Below are 19250 nucleotides of genomic sequence, written 5' to 3'. Positions count from 1 at the left end.
CTCAGCGGGATCCCATCCTCGTCGCCAGTGAAATATACTCAGAGTTGCAAAGTGATTTCATGCTCTTTATTCAGCTCATAGTGGTGAGGAGGAATGAATAAATGTCCCCTCACAGTATCTGCTTTATATACATTATTTACACAATGGGCTGCACATGATTGGCTAATTCTGGAATTCTACTGTAAGCCAATCAGGTTGTGGATTCACTTCTATCTGGAGCAGGATTGGGTGGTTCCTGCCAACCAATCATACTGCTGCATTGTTCTAGGACCAATCAGACTGCTGCATTCTGAATCCTATTGTTCTAGGACCAATCAGACTGCTGCCTTTTGGATCCTATTGTTCTAGGACCAATCAGACTGCTACAGTTTGGATCCTATTCAACTCAGTACATAACAGGAAGGAATCGACAACTAAATAAAAAGAAGACTAGAGTCTTAGCAACAAACTGGGTTCAAAAGAGGTCATCACTATCGATAGTCTGGAGGTCACCAAGAGACCTATCCATGGAGTGGGAAGAAGGAAGGTGATAATTCTTTACTAACAGCTCAAAACACAGTGGGGGGAAAGGAGTTTATTAGAAATGGTTTGCTATAGCACCAATGACCAAACTATTAAAGTGTAATTTCATCAGCTACATACTTGGGAATTTGGAAAGAGAAAGTTATCCAGGTAGAAAAATGGTTTTTTGGACAAAGGCACTGTGCTTCTTTCTCCTCTGGGTGCAAGACAGAAGCCATGTTTCAAGAAGTGATCCTCTTTAATAACGCCTTTTGCAACTCTGCTTTGATGCATTAAAAGTTTTCTGTAAGAGTTATTTGCCAAACAGTAGCAAGCCATGTAACCATAAAAGTTTTCCAGTATTTGGTGGATCTCTGCCCTGCCAGTGAGAACAGTATTAACTCCTTGTTTGGGGGCTGTTTTGATTCAGATTTACCCTTTCTTCACATGCATGTTTATTTATTTATGGCACCTTGATAACACAAAATTGTTACTACAGGTTCACTTATCATACCTCTCATGAAAGAAAGATTTTCTTTCTTTCTTTCTTTCTTTCTTTCTTTCTTTCTTTCTTTCTTTCTTTCTTTCTTGTTTTTTTCTGTAGTTCTGCCCCCAGTTGTAGATTTGCAAATCCTTTTTATTATTGTTTCAAGAGACAGATGCACACCATCTGTGAAAGTCATCCCATTGGAGGGATGGGGTGTAGCCTGCTCTGGGTGGGGTTACATTCCCTCTGAAGGAGCAGGTATGTAGCCTGGGGTACTTCTGAATCCATTACTGGGACTCAAGTAGCCTCGGTGGTGGAGAGTGTCTTCCATCAGCTTCGACTGGTGGCCCAGTTGTTCCACTATTTGGACAGAGACATCCTAACTACACTCTGGTAACCTCTAGGTTGGATTACTGCAACGTGTTGTTTGTGGGGCTCCCTTTGAAGATGATTCAGGATCTATAGCTAGTGCAGAATTGGGTGGCCAAATTGTTGACAGGGGAAGAAGGGTCCCAACATATTCAGGCACAATTGCACTGACTACCAATTTGTTTCCATGCTGTAAAACCTTATGTGTCTTAGGATCCCCATTCTCCCCCCACCCCCACATGAAGCTAAGGACTCTGTGATCATCAACAGAGGACCTTCTCTGTGTGTCCCCTCTATGGGAGATCCAAACAGTGCCAACGTGAAAATGCTCCTTTTCAGTGGTGGCTTGCTGCTTGTGGATTGCTCTTTCCAGGGAGGTACAGTATACTTGTCACAATCCTTATCTCTTTTTTATCTATTTGTAGGAAAAAACATTTCTTTTTACCCAGACTTTTGGCTCTTAATTTGAAGGGTTTGAGGTATTTGTGGCCTCTTTTTGTAAGGTAGGATCTGTAAGACCTGTCTTGTCTGTATAGATGTGTTTTTAGGCTTTCATTGGTTCTGTTTGTTATAACTGGTTTTAGTATTTATATTGTTTTTGTAAGTTGGTTTGGGTCACTTCTGTGAGAAAAGTGACTAATAAGTGTAATAGTAATAGCAGTAATAATATTTCCCAAACCTTTTGAATCCCTTTCTAGAGTTACTCAACTTTCTGGGCCCCTAAAATTCAGCACCTATGCAAATCTCTCCATGTGTTGAAAGCCTGTTCATAGAGCACTTTGGGGACTCACACTCACTTCCACACATCCCTGATGTCCTGCTGCCTAGTTCGGGTCCCTCCTTGTGTGTGGTGGTTTTACTCATATGCATCTCTCTCTGTGTGAAGCTCTGAACTGCCAGACAAGGAAGCATGAAAGTGGGGTGGACTAGCAGTGGCCAGCCCACTCAAAGGCAGTATGCAAGTTCCCATGACCACTTCTTTGCAAACTCTCAAGGTATGGGGAGATTTGCATGAATCAGCCACCTATAGTTGGTGCTGAATTGTGGGGGTCTAGAAGGTAGGGTAACTTTAGAAAGGGGTACAAAAATGACAGTGTGGTGGACAGACACCTGTACCTAGAAACAACAGTGACAAAAATTTGCAAAACATCCACGAAGGACCAGAACTGAGACTAGAACTGCACATCAAAGGTTTTGAAAAAAGAATAAGCAAACTCATTTTAAAAGCAAGATAAAGGGAACATTGGAGGAGCGGGGGCCGGGGGGGGGACATGCCACAGACATGATTAATAGTTTGAACACGTTTTGCTGTCACTTATAAGCACCTCATGTTCAGCTGTTGCACTTTTTTTTTTGTCGAGTGTCATGATTGTCTTGCTCTTTCAAGAAAAATGATTTTTTGGGAAACGCCGAGTCTTCATGCAAGGGAATGAATGTCATACATTTCAGTACATCTTTCATTCATGCCATGGAAACATTTGTTGCTCGTGGAATTTAATTGCTTCATCTTTATTTCGCTGTCTGCCTGCTTCTTGTTAGATGGCTTCCTCTCTACCTCCCAGAAACACAAAATAACTTCCCAGCACCAACAAGCAGCACATTAAGTATCAGATCCACTCATCCCCATCTCATCCCACTTCATTCCTTGTAGTAAGCTATTGGCCTGGTGTGGGATTTGCTCCTGGCCCAGGAAAAGGGTTCTCTAAATTTGGAGCAGAGCAGCATTTGGTATATAGGTTATTTGGTATAATATTGTTGGATTGTAGCAACCTGGATTGTAACACCTCAATTCCATAGAGTTGGCAACAAACATGCCAGGAACAGAGCTGTTGTAAGAAATTCCCCTTTATTGATTCCAAGATGGTGGTAGGGAACGAGGCATCTGACCTGTTCTCAAGCTGTTTTTCTTATTTATTTTGTAATTCTTTTTTGATTTGTCAGAGGCTGCCCTGAACATTGTGGTCCCAATGGAAAGGCTGGTTATACATTTACTTAAATAAATACATAAGAGTAAAGATTAATCTTAAAGGTTTTCTGCACACACACTTACAAGTAGTTATTTTTGTAGTTCATAGGGATCAACCTTCACAGGGATCAATATGAATTTCAGCAAGGGTTTCACGGGCAGGAAGGCTAGCATTATGGACATTTTGTGCATATGTTTAGGAACAGCCTGATCAGCTGCTTGCTTGGCACCTGTGCGCATAGGCTCAATTTATATTCATAGCTCAATAAGAATTTTTGGGTGGAAATGATATACGATTCATAGCACAGCCAATGTTACAAGCTGGACAAGATATGATGTGTATTGTGGATGCCCAGGCAATTATGAATTTTGGTGCCATTTTTGTTTGTTTGGTTAATAAGCAGGATAAAAGTACGGTATCCAGTGTTTACGTTTTCCAACCACTGTGGCCTTCGCAAGATAGAAATTAAAAAATAAACACACAAATTCCTCTTTTTATGAACTTTGCATCATTTCCATGTGTCACGTAAGAAGCCTGAAATGCTTACTTATTAAAAAAAAGAGGTATATTTAAATAAGTCGATATAATTATTCTTTATATTTCTTAGGATAACTGGTCATGGGTTTTTTAAAAAGAAATGTCCCAAACTAGCATTTTGCAATCCATTATACAGGAGGATCACTTTAGCATCCTGGTCTCCCTATGCATTTTAATGAAGAGGACAGATCTCTGCATGTAAAGAGAAGTGCAAGTGGATTCTGCTTTCTTTCCTGATAAGAGAGGCTGCTTCATTTGGAACTGGTTGCTAGATACAGGATAAAAGACTTTGGCAATGCAGATGTACACCTGTTTACTCAGAATTAAGTCTCATTATTTTCAATGCACCCTCTGCCCAGGTAAATGTGTACAGGATTGCAGTCTGATTTTCTTTGTTGTCTCGATCTTGTGTCTTAACTTGTAGAAAGGGGAGTGTGGAGAGGACTGCATTGGCTGCTTCACATTCTGCACAAGGAGGTCACTGAAAGCAAAATTCAAACCAGGAATGTGCCTCAGAGTGAGCATATTATCTCCGCCCCAATATATTTATTAATTTTCCAAATTATGACAAAGCATGTTCTCATTAAAGGAGAGCACGTGTTGTGGATGGGGCCGAGCAAAGCACCCCATAGTTGCCAGGCAGGATAGATTGAAGGGGCTTGGATCGGATTGGTGGTTGGTGTTACTGGGGTAAATTTGATGTTGCCAATTTAGGGGTGGGAACAGAGGTTATTTAAACAAGGCTCACAGCATGTTCCTTTCTCTTTCGCTGTGGGCACCGGATCACCCCCCTCCCTCCCTTGATTGGGCTTGTGCTTTGACCTTGCTATGCCTGTCATGGGGTCGTCCGCATTGGTGCGGGGGCCTGGTAGGAATTTTTCCTTTTGGCTGATTAGTGTGTGCCAATTGGTTTTTGCCTACTGCGTAGCAAATCGTCACAACTTGTAAGGTTGGCGGTTAGGCATTGGTTTAAATTGGTTGGTGGAGGGGTATGGATTGGCTGTGCCTGCCCCTCCAATGCTGCTGCTGCACAGGAATTCCGTTAAAGGAATTCAGGGGCTTACCATCCTCTCGTCCAAACCCCTGGAATCGGGTGCAGGCCGCGTAAGCTCCTGGGAGCATGCGGGGAGAAGCTGAGGGTCTGTGTCGCAGCTCCAGTTATCCCTGATCTTGTTCCTCCACATGGCTCTCGCTGGGATCCGGGAGTCAGTGCTGTCCCCCAAGGCGGGGGGGGGGGACAGCTAGTCATAACCAATGCCTAAGCAACCACTCACAATTTGTATTTTAATAAAGTTGTGGCCAAAATTATGCCAAAAACCTTAAACAAAAATTATGTGTGATGTGTGAGTTATTGGGGTAGGGGTGTTTTGGGGACCTCAGCACGCAAATCCAACCAAATTACTTTAATTTTATACAGTTTCTTAAAATCAGGTTTCCTGCTCCTGTTGCAAACATATGTTGAACGTTTGCTACCAAAGCAGCATCATTTCTTATTTAGTGTTCAGTTGCCATCCGTCAATCTTCGTTACATCATTCTTGCAGCTGACCACATCTTCCTCCTTACAAACAGCACCTCTGTTAAATCTTATAAGTATAAAATCCATTGCACGCGTGTAGTCCTTCATATACATTGTTGTTTCAGACCTGGTGTGCTGGGAGAATTAATTACTATCTTCCATTGTTCACTTCTTTGCAGTGTTTATCTGGATGGTACAAGGTAACACATTCCATTAGAATGAGCATATTATCTTCAGGTACAGCTCATGTGAAGAATGGTGCCATAAAATCTTTATCTGCTGGTGACATTGCATAAAAACACTTGTGTGTGTGTTTACATACACACCTGTACATACGTACATACATACATAGTGCTTTTTTCTGGATGGGACGCTGGGGTACGCATACCCCTAAACATTTTGTGAATCTTAGTTTGGCCTCATTGAGGGGCAGTTTTTCAATATGGGTAAGAAAATGAAAATACCCCTAAACATTTTTTTAAAGAAAAAAAGCTCTGTACATACATACATAACACAAACAGCAGCTTTTTTGGGGGTGTGTGTGTGATATTGGACAGGAAAATGGCACCAGGAAAAGCTTTAAAGAGACATGGCCACCAGTCTAAGCATTTTAAAAACAAATGTGCTTAAATTATGTCCAGGTTTGCCCTGTAGCTGCCTACAGAAAGCAGCACCCAGCCAGGAAGCACATAAAAGCACATAAAGGCACATAAAGGGAAGTGAGGGGTGTCCCCATCATCTGTTATGGGAAAACAGGTAACGGACAGCCCACTGTCATGTGGCCCTCCTAACTCCCCTCCCCCAAATGGAATGAAAGGTGCTGGAAGAAAATGAGAGGAGTTAATGTACAATTATTAGAGGATTGTGGATTGGGAAAGGAGTATCGGGCATGCACTTAGAACACAAACACAGTAAGCCTCACAGAAAGTACAGGGAAGAAATGTGGGAATGTTAAGGATATTAGGAGAGGCTATATTGATTGAATATTATCCTTCCTTCACTCATGCTAGTGAGTCATGTAGCAGAGCAAATTCCCCTCAGTACAGCAGGAAGCTAGTTTGCGGCTTTGTTTGAATCTCTTTAGTGAAGATAATTCCTAGTGTCCCCTTTTATCCCTCTTAAAATAACAAAGACACAAGAGCCTTTGCTTAAAAGTAACAAGACGTTTACTAACATTTGGTTCAGAGTATGATCCCTGAACTGGAAGGACAGATCGTGAAGCTGAGGCTCCAATACTTTGGCCACCTCATGAGAAGAGAAGACTCCCTGGAAAAGACCCTGATGTTGGGAAAGATTGAGGGCACAAGGAGAAGGGGACGACAGAGGACGAGATGGTTGGACAGTGTTCTCGAAGCCACAAACATGAGTCTGACCAAACTGCGGGAGGCAGTGGAAGACAGGAGTGCCTGGCGTGCTCTGGCCCATGGGGTCACGAAGAGTCGGACACGACTAAACGACTAAACAACAACAACAAATGATCCCCGAGGGCAGGCTTTAGCTAGTAGTTAAAGAACAAATTGTGGGTTCATCCCATATGGGGACTGAGCCCATGTGCTGCTAGCTGAGAGCCAGCAGTCAGCAAAATACATTAAGAGAACAGCATCAAGAGAAGAAAATGGCTTCAGAAGAGCAGCATGGCATCAAGAGAGACAGATGGCAGTGTGACTCAGCTCTTTTATGGAGTCAGCCAGGGTCACGCCCATCTCCCTGGTCACATGTAGGGGAAGGATGCTCCAGACCTGTGAAACAGGAAATTATACTGGCTGGAGTAACATCCCCCTGCCTGTGTCCACTCTAGGGAAACAACGAATGTTGTATTTGACTGCTCCAATGGATTACATCCCACAAGAAAGACCATGAGAAAAAAAGCAGGGGCAAAAGAGTTGATTTCCAGCTTCCCAGAATATCATGTGATGCTTTCAGAAGTGGCTTTAGGGTAGTGTGACTGGTTCAGCTGCACTGGGTGCCGTTACCACAGGGGTTGGTGTAGCAATGGTGTTGAATTGAGCATGAGAAGCAAGGGGGTGGCAGCAAATTTTAGCATCGCATAGGGTGCTTTTGAAATTTGTGAGTCTCCCATTGATAATTTGCCCTAACAGTTCTTTCCGCAGGATCATTATCCTCCTTTTCTGTCAAAGGCAGAAAGGGGAAGAGAAAACAGGCTACACACTGCCACTGAAGTGAGTTCTATAACCCTTGTAATGATTGCTGCTATTGACCCAGATCATATAATTTTTAATAACGTGATCTACCCTAATGTCTGATATTAAGCTATTTAAAGATTAATTCAGAGAGGACTTGCTTTATCTTAATTAAGAGTAGGAAATAAGTTGAGCAGGGCACTTGGTAATTCATTTTGCAGTTGACTCTGGTAAGGCTTGCTTTCATAAATTTGGCATATCTGAGAATTTATTATCTGGGTAGGAAGCAATCTATAGAGTTCTGCTCTCTTGTGAGCAATAAAATATTAGGTTCCTTTCAGCATGCACAACATTTGGGATGATCAGTGATATAGCCTACATGAAAGGGAAGAGGTTCCTCAGCAAATACAGACCGGATTCCCCTAACTTCATGCCTTTGGCTGTGGCTAATGTAGTAGGTGGGTGCCACGTTATGGAAAGTTCATATTAACACTGATTGATAGCTCAGCTCAAAGAGCATGTGACTCTTAATCTCAGGTTTGTGGGTTCAATTGTCACTGCAGGGAGTTGGACTAGATGATCCTCATGGTCCCTTTCCAACTCTTCAATTCTATGTTTGTCTCTATGTCTATGAATGACTGGCAAGAGAGAGGTGAATTGGTCACAGAAAACCTAGGAGTTTGCTTTTCAGAAAGTAACCCAACATGGTTAGCAATAAGATTTTCTTTCAGACAGTATCACACTTGTTAACTAGTTTTGAGAAGTTACTTGTTTCAACCTCCCAACATGTTACAAAAATTGGCACTTAAAAATTGGCACCTGCGGCACTTCTAAAGGAATAAAATCCATTTGGGAATCTGGCAGCAGTTGAACAATATTTTTTTAATAAACCCCAGTGGGGTGAATGTTTCCGTGTAGACCTATGAAATCCATTATTGCCAAGAGTTGAAGGTATTAACTAGCTAGCACCTTTAACCCTGTCAAGTTTCAAAAACTTATTCAACCTGTGATCCAACAGTTGTTGGAGACAATATGGGGCTTGTATCCACATGTGATATTCATGTCCAGTTATTAATGTTATTGGAAGGCAAATGTTGAAGCTGAACATCACAGAACAATTCACTCATATGGATCCTAGAGGAGCATTACTGAATGCTTTCCCAGAAGACCAAGGAGAAGCATCATACCAGGAACTAGTTTATCATCTCCCCACAGAGCAGAAAGCGCTGCATACTGGAAAGACCAAAACACAGCACAGGGATTCCATTGTGGTGCAGGCTATATTGGGGCCATCTTGTTATGGAACAACTAACTCACCATCAAAATAATTTCTAAAGTCTGTCGAATCCAGGAGTGGGAAACCTGTGGCCTTCCGGAAGTTGTTGGCTCCAACTCTTATCAGCCCTAGGCAGCAGAGCCAAGCTGTCCATGAGTAGGAGTGAAGCAGCCCACCTCAGGCAGCGGAATCCCACAGGGCAGCACCCCTATGGGCACCTTGCCCACCCCTGTCACTACTGCCAGAGTTGCTTCTGGCAAGATCTCATGGAGCTCTGCAAGGTATTGTGAGAGTTCTGTGAGACATCATGGAATCCCACTGGAAACTACCACATGACCCCGCTAAGCAAGGCTTTGGTGATGGGGTGGCAGTGGGTGTGGCACCTTTCTGTTTTGCCTCAGGCAGCAAAGCAGGTTTCACCAACACCTAAGTGTGCCTCTGGCTTGGTGTTGCTTGGAGGTCCAGGCCAGGGGAAAATAGTTAAGCAGGGCATGACAGATAATAGCTGTGAGCCCAATGGTGACATGTGCTGATGCACTGCTGTTTTCTTGGCACAACAGCAAGGAAAAAGCAAGCCCTATGCAATCTTAAGCCCTATGCAATCTTAAGGAAATCAGCCCTGAGTGCTCACTGGAAGGACAGATCCTGAAGCTGAAGCTCCAATACTTTGGCCACCTCTTGAGAAGAGAAGACTCCCTGGAAAAGACCCTGATGTTGGGAAAGATGGAGGGCACAAGGAGAAGGGGACGACAGAGGACGAGATGGTTGGACAGTGTTCTCGAAGCTACAAACATGAGTCTGACCAAACTGCGGGAGGCAGTGGAAGACAGGAGTGCCTGGCGTGCTCTGGTCCATGGGGTCACGAAGAGTCGGACATGACTAAACGACTAAACAACAACATGCAATCTTTCTTTTTTCAGATGGGAGCGAAGGTTAGAGAGCTGGTGTAGCATTGAGGGTCGAAGGGAGAATGAAAATTGATGGGTCTGGGGAAGCCAGCCTTTCCAGGCTACTTTTGATTCCTGTGAATCATAAGAGATCATGTGCTTCCTTTGTAAACTTAAATATCAATATAATATCTGTGTTTTCCTTTGGCTGTTTGAACATGCTTATTAGCATTCTTTATCCTCCTGACTTTTCCTTTCTTTCTGACTCATGCACCTTTCAGAATTAAAGTATCTGAAAATTTGATATGAGCTTATGCAAGATAATTAGCTCCCATCGAGGTTAAGAGCAAGAAATTATTATAATTAAAAACAAAAAAAGCTTATAGTGTACTCTGAAGGGGACTAGGTGCTTATTTTCCTATTTAACACAAGGTGAATCAGGAATGCTTCTGTCAGTTTAGAGAGAAAGGCTACTTGGAAATTGTATGTTGCGTTTACTTTCCCTTGTGCACTGAGAAAATTACAACACATCTCCTGGATTTGTAATGACATTATCATACAACAACTATAGGAACACCCACCCTCCAAAGGCATCATTTGGAGTCCTGCACCTTGAGAAAAATATTACAATAGCATCTCTCCCCTTGCCCTCCCCACAAAAACCCAAGGCTGATGATCCTGGCCTGAAAACTCCTCCTCCATCATTTGGCGAAAGTCATATCTGCCTCCTGTTCTTGCAGATTTACCTATCAGGTGCTCTTGGGGTGACTCCTACAATTCTTTCTTTCAGGATGCATTGCAGAGCACTTTGGAAGGTGATCTTATCTATGATTCCTCCAGTCAGAGTGCAGTCTGCAGGTTCCTCCTGGGATGTATCAGAGGAAAACACACTTTGTTGCATAAATTAAACATGCATTTTAAAAATTACATTAAATGCCAAGTCTGTTTCTGGCAACTTATTAGGATGCTGTTGTGGTTCCATATTCTGCTACAAATGATGAAACGTTTTTTTGATTTTAAGGTTTAGTTCTCCCACCTCTGTTTTATATGCATTGCAGAAAAGTGCTTTTCAATGTATTTTGAAAAAACATTTTAGCAAAGGAAAACAAATTAAGTGTGTTACAAATGTTCTGCAGTCTTAAGCACTGTGGGGGTGTTTTTATTTCTTAACATAAATGTTTGGTCTTTAAAATCCACATTCATAAAGTAAAGCTGTTTTGCAGTTTCCCATATTTATTTCATGCTGCTGTTTATGATCCTGTGAGAAGAAAAGGATGAAATAAACAACAAAAAAATACAAATTTGGCTTTAAAGAAATCCTCTTAGTTTTTTGGTTTTTTTTTAAACTACCTCCAGTTCAGAACAGGGATGGGGGATTGGAAAATTAAGGGGAGGAGCCCTTCTGTGCAAAGGGGCCATTAGCCTATTGGTGTATGTGGGGGGATATTTTCCCACAAAATATCAGAAATTTATGAACAACAGATGAATAATTCAGGATTTCTAAAACACATTATGTGACAATTTCATTTAACACCGCCCGCCACCCCGCAATGATATCTGGAACGTTGTCCGGAAGAATTTGAAAAATCTGCTTACTAGAGTGTTAAGAACGGCTTTTTTTCAACCAGAACTCACCGGAAAGAGTGTATATTTGGTGCTCAAAGGACAGATGTCACCATCCCTATTTAAAGTCATCCCTGCTTATTTTACTTAATGAACATTAATACCTTTAGCCTCTCAGAATACTTTACTGACACTTAGTGTTCTGTCCCAACATAAGTACTGGGTATCCTTGGGAAGTTATGGGGGTTATAGCTCTCCAGAAAACTCAGTCATTGTCAGGGAACAGCCATCAGTGCCGGAGGGAGAGAGCAAAATCCAGAGGGATTCTGGAGAGCGTCCCAGGATTGGGAGAGGCAGCCCATCTTCTGAGGAAGAGAATCAGCGTAGCACCAGTGGAGACGGGGGCAGATGGGGGAAGCGGCAAGGCGGTCCCATGACTCCTTGCCGGGGACCAGCGGCAAGAAGGCTTTCGCGCAGAGAAAGTAGGAGGAGACTAGGCGTCAAAGAGCTTCTTTGCTGGAAGAAGTTTAAGAAACGCCCACTGACGGATTCTGCCAGCGATTGAGACAGCCACGGGTGAGTAGCTGTCCGGACAGAAAAGGTTCACTCAGGCAATCCAGCCAGGTGTTTGCACCGGCTTACGCACGAGCAACCCCTAGAACCACTACAGTCACGTACATCCCCCCTCACACCAATCAAACTCTTTCTGGTGTACTGATTAGCAACAGGCAGGTAGGATTATTTTCCATTTTAATTATCCTCAGTGCTTCAGAACAACACAATAGGGAGGCCATTGGGGTAAGTTAAAATGGTGCCACGGCTAAGAAGTTTAGGGCAGTTTGGAGTACAGTGGTACCTCGGGTTAAGAACTTAATTCGTTCTGGAGGTCCATTCTTAACCTGAAACTGTTCTTAACCTGAAGCACCACTTTAGCTAATGGGGCCTCCCGCTGCTGCCGTGCTGCCGGAGAACGATTTTGGTTCTCATCTTGAAGCAAAGTTCTTAACCCAATGTACTATTTCTGGGTTAGCAGAGTCTGTAACCTGAAGCATCTGTAACCTGAAGCATTTGTAACCTGAGGTACCACTGTACTGCTGTTCACTGCCAGTTAAGTCCACCGGGGGCCCCCAATGGCAGAGGGGTCCCACCAGAGGGAGCTTTCCTATGGTCTCCTCAACCTGGATCCTGCCCTATTTACTTTGATGAATACTTCATAAATGTTTGAGTAACAAAACCTTTCCCACAATTTCAAACTCATGCTTCCCTGCTCTAGATTTCCTGATCCCACAAGTCATAAGACCTTTCAGATGCCCATAGGGCTTGCATTGCGGCGCCCAAATATTTGAGGCTGCAACTCAGTGTGAATGAGATTCATTGTGATTGGCATGCCCTCTAATTGTGATGGAAGAGTCAATTTATTTTAAATTGTCTTGGCCTCAAATCCAATGAATAACTGCTGGATTTCTAAGCATCTGTCAATATAGATGGGGCATTGCCTAGCAATGTTTGTGATTAACAATAAATCAGAGCAGGGGTAGCCAACATGGTGCCCTCCAGATGTTGGCTACATTTTGCTAATAAGCTAGTCCTAAACACTGTTTGATTTGTGCCATGGGCTGGCTTTCTTTCTGGCCATTAACCCCACATTTCTGCCAGTATTTTCAGAACCACCTCTTCAAAAACAAAACAAAAGCTCGCTGAATTTAAATAGAGATTGCAGCCGAAGCTAGGTGTGGCGAGTTTATAACCCCAGAACATGTCTACTCTTACTCCTATTTCAATGTTCCCTCCTTGAACTGATGTAACAGGGCTCCATTAAACTGATGGGAGTACATTTGAACAGATACAATGATGCAAATGTTTTCCCCCGCCATCAATTTGCCTCCCAATTGCAGGAGGAGGCAGTGCATATGCACAAGACTCACGTAAAGATTAAGTGATGATGCTTTTATCAGGGATAAAAGGGATTTGCAATGCAATAGTAAGAGTGTGGGTATTGATTGGACACATCCCTAGAGTGTGGCTGTTAAATGGCAGTTAAACAGCAACAATTTGGGGTATTATTGTTAAGTCAGGCTCTGTTATTTGGATAAATGGTTTTATGTGGATAAATCTTTTATCCACACCAAAAGGTGCTGGGATTCAGGCTGCTGCTGCTTATATACACTTCCTTTTCTGCATTTCTTTTAGCACCACTGTGGTGTAGTGGTTAAGAGCGGTAGTCTTGTAATCTGGGGAACCCGGTTCGCGTCTCCGCTCCTCCACATGCAGCTGCTGGGTGACCTTGGGCCAGTCACACTTCTCTGAAGTCTCTCAGCCCCACTCACCTCACAGAGTGTTTGTTGTGGGGGAGGAAGGGAAAGGAGAATGTTAGCCGCTTTGAGACTCCTTAAAGGGAGTGAAAGGTGGGATATCAAATCCAAACTACTATTCTTCTTCTTCTTCTTCTTCTTCTTCTTCTTCTTCTTCTTCTTCTTCTTCACCTGCCATTGTTCATACATCTCACTGGAGTCTGCTGGACTGATGGCTGCTCTACAGACTTAGGCTGCAGTCCAAAGCCCAAACAGGCAGTGGTTGAGCTGAATGGAGCAGCCCTGCAACCTATACAAGCAGAAGATGGCGGGCAGCCAATAGCTATGCCAGTCTCGAGCTAGTGTAGCATTTGGGTCCACACTGGGCTTGAGCCAGTGCCACCAGCATGCAGTTCCCTGTGTGACCTGCTCAAAGTGTTCTGGGCGTGGGATGGTGGCATCATCTTGCAGATAGAGGGCAGTGACAGAACTGGGGGGAGAGACACTGGTGTCCAGTCCACCCCCTCTCTCATGGCCCAGCACAAAGGGGGAGGGGTTTGAAATTGCAGCCTCAATTCTTCTGGTTTGTGATTGGTTTTAAAATTATGTTGTGTTTTTAAATCGCTGCAACCTACCGTGGGACATTATGGTGAAGGGTGGGTAAGAAGTCAAATATCAATCAATCAATCAGTGAATGAATGAATGAATGAATAAAACTATCTAACTCAAACTGGGTCTCAGACTGAAACGTTCGCCTCTCACATACAGAAAATGCGGGCATAGAGTAGCTTGCTTGTGTTCTGATTGGCTCTTGCATACTAATAACTCCTTCCCCATTGGTCATGAGGGCTGCTTGTTTATTGAGAAGCAAGACCAGCTTGCAGTGGGTGGGCTGAGGTGACATGCATCTTGGATCAATTCATAATACAGTGACTAAGAAAAATGATGACTTGGCAAAGGATCAAAGGGATGTTATCTTTAATAATTAACAGTTAACAATTAAATCTTCAGTTTTTAATTTTTTTAAAAAGAAGATCTGCCTCAGCATTTCAGTGTGAATTTCTCCGAATACATTTTCTATCCCATTTTTCCTGATATGCAATTTTTGCAAAGCAATTTTCCACAATATGATATCATTCCTCTAATAAAATTTCCACAATATCTATAAACATTTGTATATTATTTTCATTAATATATGCATTTTTATTCACACTTTATCCTCGTAGATGCATTTTTGTATACATTTTTTGAATAGAGAACTGCATTACAAAATTCGGAGAAGTGCAAATTTTGAATGAGAGACCCATTTTGAATTGTGTGTTGTTTTGGACTGTTTGAGATTAGATCGGTTTGCCTTAATATGAGAATTGAATCTAATTTATTCACCATCCTCTTGCCTTCCAGAGGTTTTGGACTACAACTCCCTTCAATCTCAGCCAGTAATCCAAAACCTCTGGAGGGCCCCGTCGCTGAAGGCTGTTCTATAGTGTCTGCGTTCTCATTGCCTCAGTGAAACTTCTTCACCAACTTGTTGGGTTATGAATGATATTTGAAAGATGACAGTGTTAGACTGACTGAAACCTAAACTCCTTGTATATTTAAGTCTCCCTGAGTATCTGATCTTTTTTCCTTTTTCCTTTGCAAACTAGGGAGACGAAATACTTCTCTTCTTCTCATCCTCATGGGGCACACAAGCTCACAAGATGTCTATGTGAAACCTCTGCTTTCCTTCATAGAAGGATTCAAAGCTCTATCTAAGGTAAGGGAAATTCTTCTTATTAATTTTTTTAAAATTTAATCTGTTTGGGATAACTTTGTTCTAGGCAACTTTTAAAATATAATGACTTGCTTTCCAGATCTGATTATGGATACATAAATCAGAGTGATGGTGGTTTCATATATATATATATATATATATATATATATATATATAGTACCAATCCTGTTAAATAAAACTGAAGCTTTTGAGTGCCATGCAGTGTTTTCATTAGTCAAAGGTTGTGAGTCAGTTAATTATACGACAAGAGGTGCAAACTCTTTCTTCCCTATGACTCATATAACAGAAGCATCCTGATTAATATTTCATTGGTGAAACAGTATTTTTCAGAAATATTTATGGCCTGAAAGACTTTTCTCATCAAGCTACAATTCTCTGTGATATGAGATTTTTAATCCTGAAATCCTGAGTGACTCCTTTGAAATTGTTGATGGAATGAATTAATATACAGGGCAAGCACAGATACCATGTACCATGCCAAATAATAAAAAGCAGTTCTCAGAATAGCATGAAAAAATTAACCTTGCAAATGAACAGATAATCTGAACACTGATTTTCTTCAATAGTATTTGATTAAGGAGCTTTTCAGATGAATGCCTAATCAAAAAATTATATAGCAATAGCCTGCTTATTAAAACATTCACATTATTTTGAAAAATTAATTATGGAAGTTGAAGAGATACTAAATTTACATTGGTAAATGTTAACATGAGGGCTCCCCCACCCAAAAAAATAGCCCCAGGCCTTGGTCTGTTGAAAGTGAGTGTTTTGAAAAGATTTTTCACTGTTCTGTGTGCAGAAGACTGATCCTTGTTGCCCACCTAACACCTTTTGCCATTATGTTGATTGGCAGCTGTCCTGTTGGGAGCAATTTGCCTGATCTGCCAGGGGGTAAAAAGTATGGCAGTGCATTGGCAGCTGTTAACTAGGACGACAAAGCCAAAAACAGTGGAGGGAGATGGAATATATTATATCAATGTTTTAAAATCACACACAAACAAATGACACCTCAGTGTCACTGTATTTTTTTAATAAAGCAGTGAAATCTACAAAGATTGTGTGTCTTTTTCTAAGTAATCTTTTGTGGCAGCTGGATTGGCATTGCACTTTTTTTTAGAACCAAGTCATGCACTTCTACACACACAGACACACACAGACACACACACACACACACACACACACAGAGACCCCCCCACCTTTTCACATTTTTTGATATTCCAAACAGTATTCTTCGATATTTGTGTTGTGGTCCCAATGAAAATTGCAGTGCCTGTGAACTCTCCACCCCTGGAAGGTGCTGTTTCTTCAGGAAAGGAGGCTGCCATGGCCACAAATTCAGCTTCCTTCTGGGAAGAAGAATACAGTGGTATCTTGGGTTAAGTACTTAATTTGTTCCGGAGGTCCGTTCTTAACCTGAAACTGTTCTTAACCTGAAGCACCACTTTAGCTAATGGGGCCTCCCGCTGCCGCGGTGGCGCCAGAGCACGATTTCTTTTCTCATCCTGAAGCAAAGTTCTTAACCTGAGGTACTATTTCTGGGTTAGCGGAGTCTGTAACCTAAAGCGTATGTAACCTGAAGCGTATGTAACCCGAGGTACCACTGTAGTGGCTCCAAGGGGAGGGGGTTTTCACCAGAACTGTGGCACAGAGAGGGCAGAGTTAAACCTCCCCCCTCTGTGCATCCTGTATCCAGTAACTCCCCCAAACTAAAAAGCATTACTTTAATAAGCAAGGGGAAGGGCCAGGGCTAGCACACTCATTAGAAAAGGTGAGCCAACATCCTCAGCTGGCAGGATCCTGGGGCAGCAGATCTGGCCTCCAAGGAATGCATTGCCCATGGCAGCTGCCATCGTGGCAGTGACAGCTGTGGTGAGCTCCTTGGAGGTTGGATCTGCCACCTCCTCGGCAGCCCTTCCCCCTCATGCCGCCTCTACAATGACCTATTGATGGATAGAAAGCTCTGCTGGTCTGAGCCCCCCATGTAGATCCTTATTCCTCCCTTGTTACCAATGTAGATGTCTGCTCACCCCTTCTTGCATGGCTGGGGAGGAGGGAGATGTCATTTTTTTGTTTGCCTCAGATGCCAAAATGTCTTGGGCTGGCCCTGGGAAGGGTTGTACCTCGGCTGTAGAGCATCTGCTTTGCACACAGAAGGTCCCAGGTTCAATCCTGACATCCTGTCCCCTGTCTCCTGGGAAAGGTGCTACCAGTTAGTATAAGGAATTCTGAGTTAGGTAGACCCATGGTCTGATCTGTAAAAGGCAGCTCCCTATGTTCCTATGGATTTGGTGTATTGTTTACTTTGGTCCCCACTTTGATTGTGGGGTTACATGGAGGCTAGGGATGTGTGGATCTGCCAGTTTTGGTTTCTCTCTGTATCTTCTTTTTCCAGTCTTCAGCTCTTCACATTTTGCATTTTAAAGTGCTCGTTTCAGTGCTCATTTCTCCTCATATATTTGTATACAATTTTGGCTCAGATGCACATTTTTTGCAAAGCAATCTTCCCTGTATATAATGTATGTCGTTTTCACCAACATATGCAGAACTGCATTGCAAGATACAAAGAAGTGTGAATTTTGAAGGACAGCTGTGTTTTGTTTTGCATTTTATTTCGGAAAGTGTGAATTATGTAGGTTCACCTTTAAATGCCAGCTGAATTGAATTTCTCTCTCATCTGTAATTGAGGCTCAACATGAAATATATGAGATGCTGATGTGATGGCACCGAGCAAGGTTTTGCATTCCATACAAATGGTCTAAGCCAATGGTGTCTGGAAGTGGGGTGGGGCAGCAGTGAGCCAAATGAGAGCTTAGAACATGCTGCAGAGTACAGTGGTACCTCGGATTACATACACTTCAGGTTACATACGCTTCAGGTTACACACTCCGCTAACCCAGAAATAGTGCTTCAGGTTAAGAACTTTGCTTCAGGGTAAGAACAGAAATCGTGCTCTGGCGGCACGGCAGCAGCAGGAAGCCCCATTAGCTAAAGTGGTGCTCAGGTTAAGAACAGTTTCAGGTTAAGTACGGACCTCCGGAACGAATTAAGTACTTAACCCGAGGTACCACTGTACTGCATAGCAAACAGGGATCCTCAGCAGATGTTCAGGGTTTCTTCACGACCTGATGTGGAAAGGATTGCCTGAAGGCTTTGGACAATTTTGACAGAGTTCAAAGAACTTCAATTAAAATTATGAATAATATTTGAAGACACACTCATAGGACTACCTAATTGAAAACAGATATAATTTCCCTCCTTTTGCCGTTTCCTTGTGGTATTTTTACACTGTATTGATTTTGTGACATGATGAAAAATAACAACACAGAGCTTTGGACAATGTATAGTTTGTCCAACAGCAAGCAAGAAGAATGCTGTGGCTCTGTTATCTCCTTCGCAAAGAAACTTTCTGAGTTATAAATAGATTGCTAATGACTGTCAGGTTCTTCATCTCTGAAACTTCCTTGTAGGTATCTCATTACAGAGCTAACATCATTAATAAAATAGATGGAATATTTCACAAGGGCAGGATTTTTTTAAATTCTTTTTTACCTCAGTAGCTGTGAGGAATATACCTAGCATATGCATAATTTTGAAGGCCATTTTAAAACTGTAATTCATCATAATTATCTCCATATTTTAATGGCAAAACACATTTAATTGCTTTTGACTGGGCTGGCATCATGATACAAAAGAGAAGTAATGGCAGATGGTCCTACTGTCAAATCTGCTACTCTTAACCCACAATAAAAAGTAGAACATGTTTCTGTGTCCCTGATGTGCTTTTTAGTACATGCATGGCCCAAAGTATACATTGTATGCAAATGCCTTTAACTGTAGCCCAAATGACCCGTTTGCTCCAGATTGCCCTCACCACGAATAGCTTTTCTTTGCTCAAACTGCTTGTGGTGAGGGCAATCTGGAGGAAGAACGTTACTCA

General features: G+C 42.4%; 1 long non-coding RNA gene across 5 annotated transcripts in view; it reads left to right on the top strand.

Annotated features, from left to right (window-relative positions):
• Window positions 1–19250, top strand: part of LOC308486165 — a 79938-nt gene that overhangs the window by 19623 nt on the left and 41065 nt on the right. For all 5 annotated transcript variants that reach the window (XR_013990977.1, XR_013990978.1, XR_013990979.1 and 2 more), the window contains one exon: window positions 15186–15295. This is a non-coding gene — a long non-coding RNA (uncharacterized lncRNA). The remainder of the gene's footprint in view (window positions 1–15185; window positions 15296–19250) is intronic.

Source organism: Podarcis pityusensis (assembly GCF_964106645.2).
Source record: "Podarcis pityusensis genome assembly, chromosome: 10".
NCBI lineage: Eukaryota > Metazoa > Chordata > Lepidosauria > Squamata > Lacertidae > Podarcis > Podarcis pityusensis.
Note: the sequence above shows the minus strand (reverse complement) of the source record. Positions and strands in the feature narration are given on the sequence as shown.